The sequence below is a fragment of the Ambystoma mexicanum genome, chromosome 4q, assembly GCF_040938575.1.
Source record: "Ambystoma mexicanum isolate Mex_15411 chromosome 4q, UKY_AmexF1_1, whole genome shotgun sequence".
NCBI classification, from domain to species: Eukaryota; Metazoa; Chordata; class Amphibia; order Caudata; family Ambystomatidae; genus Ambystoma; species Ambystoma mexicanum.
Genome location: NC_090928.1, coordinates 530788995 through 530792389, shown reverse-complemented (window position 1 = coordinate 530792389; position 3395 = coordinate 530788995).

Here is a 3395-nt window from a genome sequence, read left to right as displayed (position 1 = left end):
TAGAAATTGAAAGTCTCTTTACAATATTTGCAATATTTTGATTGTTAACATGCAATATATGAATGCATGTCTGGATGATGTGTAATGGGGCAATACCACACCTTAATGTATTCACTGTAAAAGAAAAAGTATGTATCATCTTACTATAAAATAAAGTGGAGAAAACACAAATAAGACTTTTTTCCACACAGGTTTAATAGGCTATTTCCTGATATTCTTCAATGCGTTCTGATATTGACTGGTAATTGTGTTTGATACTTTCTTAGACTATTTCTGCCTCTGGCTGATGTGTATTTTCTTTCCAAACTCCACCAGAGCCTATGATTACACAGCATCCTATCTGTGGAAAGCGGCAGTGCAGGGATAGGGAAGAAAACTATAGGCATCCAAAGGAGCCCGGCTAGCTCAGTCGGTAGAGCATGAGACTCTTAATCTCAGGGTCGTGGGTTCGAGCCCCACGTTGGGCGAAAACAACTAAAATTGTAGTGCTTTTTGACCAAAAAAATAGAAATTGAAAGTCTCTTTACAATATTTGCAATATTTTCATTGTTAACATGCAATATATGAATGCATGTCTGGATGATGTGTAATGGGGCAATACCACACCTTAATGTATTCACTGTAAAAGAAAAAGTATGTATCATCTTACTGTAAAATAAAGTGGAGAAACACAAATAAGACTTTTTTCCACACAGGTTTAATCGGCTATTTCCTGATATTCTTCAATGCGTTCTGATATAGACTGGTAATTGTGTTTGATACTTTCTTAGACTATTTCTGCCTCTGGCTGATGTGTATTTTCTTTCCAAACTCTACCAGAGCCTATGATTACACAGCATCCTATCTGTGGAAAACGGCAGTGCAGGAATAGGGAAGAAAACTATAGGCATCCAAAGGAGCCCGGCTAGCTCAGTCGGTAGAGCATGAGACTCTTAATCTCAGAGTCGTGGGTTCGAGCCCCACGTTGGGCGAAAACAACTAAAATTGTAGTACTTTTTGACCAAAAAAATACATCCTATCTGTGGAAAACGGCAGTGCAGGGATAGGGAAGAAAACTATAGGCATCCAAAGGAGCCCGGATAGCTCAGTCGGTAGAGCATGAGACTCTTAATCTCAGGGTCGTGGGTGCGAGCCCCATGTTGGGCGAAAACAACTAAAATTTTAATGCTTTTTGACCAAAAAAATAGAAATTGAAAGTCTCTTTACAATATTTGCAATATTTTGATTGTTAACATGCAATATATGAATGCATGTCTGGATGATGTGTAATGGGGCAATACCACACCTTAATGTATTCACTGTAAAAGAAAACGTATGTATCATCTTACTATAAAATAAAGTGGAGAAAACACAAATAAGACTTTTTTCCACACAGGTTTAATCGGCTATTTCCTGATATTCTTCAATGCGTTCTGATATTGACTGGTAATTGTGTTTGATACTTTCTTAGACTATTTCTGCCTCTGGCTGATGTGTATTTTCTTTCCAAACTCCACCAGAGCCTATGATTACACAGCATCCTATCTGTGGAAAACGGCAGTGCAGGAATAGGGAAGAAAACTATAGGCATCCAAAGGAGCCCGGCTAGCTCAGTCGGTAGAGCATGAGACTCTTAATCTCAGAGTCGTGGGTTCGAGCCCCACGTTGGGCGAAAACAACTAAAATTGTAGTACTTTTTGACCAAAAAAATACATCCTATCTGTGGAAAACGGCAGTGCAGGGATAGGGAAGAAAACTATAGGCATCCAAAGGAGCCCGGATAGCTCAGTCGGTAGAGCATGAGACTCTTAATCTCAGGGTCGTGGGTGCGAGCCCCATGTTTGGCAAAAACAACTAAAATTTTAATGCTTTTTGACCAAAAAAATAGAAATTGAAAGTCTCTTTACAATATTTGCAATATTTTGATTGTTAACATGCAATATATGAATGCATGTCTGGATGATGTGTAATGGGGCAATACCACACCTTAATGTATTCACTGTAAAAGAAAAAGTATGTATCATCTTACTATAAAATAAAGTGGAGAAAACACAAATAAGACTTTTTTCCACACAGGTTTAATCGGCTATTTCCTGATATTCTTCAATGCGTTCTGATATTGACTGGTAATTGTGTTTGATACTTTCTTAGACTATTTCTGCCTCTGGCTGATGTGTATTTTCTTTCCAAACTCCACCAGAGCCTATGATTACACAGCATCCTATCTGTGGAAAACGGCAGTGCAGGGATAGGGAAGAAAACTATAGGCATCCAAAGGAGCCCGGCTAGCTCAGTCGGTAGAGCATGAGACTCTTAGTCTCAGGGTCGTGGGTTCGAGCCCCACGTTGGGCGAAAACAACTAAAATGTTAGTGCTTTTTGACCAAAAAAATAGAAATTGAAAGTCTCTTTACAATATTTGCAATATTTTGATTGTTAACATGCAATATATGAATGCATGTCTGGATGATGTGTAATGGGGCAATACCACACCTTAATGTATTCACTGTAAAAGAAAAAGTATGTATCATCTTACTATAAAATAAAGTGGAGAAAACACAAATAAGACTTTTTTCCACACAGGTTTAATCGGCTATTTCCTGATATTCTTCAATGCGTTCTGATATTGACTGGTAATTGTGTTTGATACTTTCTTAGACTATTTCTGCCTCTGGCTGATGTGTATTTTCTTTCCAAACTCCACCAGAGCCTATGATTACACAGCATCCTATCTGTGGAAAGCGGCAGTGCAGGGATAGGGAAGAAAACTATAGGCATCCAAAGGAGCCCGGCTAGCTCAGTCGGTAGAGCATGAGACTCTTAATCTCAGGGTCGTGGGTTCGAGCCCCACGTTGGGCGGAAACAACTAAAATTGTAGTGCTTTTTGACCAAAAAAATAGAAATTGAAAGTCTCTTTACAATATTTGCAATATTTTCATTGTTAACATGCAATATATGAATGCATGTCTGGATGATGTGTAATGGGGCAATACCACACCTTAATGTATTCACTGTAAAAGAAAAAGTATGTATCATCTTACTGTAAAATAAAGTGGAGAAACACAAATAAGACTTTTTTCCACACAGGTTTAATCGGCTATTTCCTGATATTCTTCAATGCGTTCTGATATAGACTGGTAATTGTGTTTGATACTTTCTTAGACTATTTCTGCCTCTGGCTGATGTGTATTTTCTTTCCAAACTCCACCAGAGCCTATGATTACACAGCATCCTATCTGTGGAAAACGGCAGTGCAGGAATAGGGAAGAAAACTATAGGCATCCAAAGGAGCCCGGCTAGCTCAGTCGGTAGAGCATGAGACTCTTAATCTCAGAGTCGTGGGTTCGAGCCCCACGTTGGGCGAAAACAACTAAAATTGTAGTACTTTTTGACCAAAAAAATACATCCTATCTGTGGA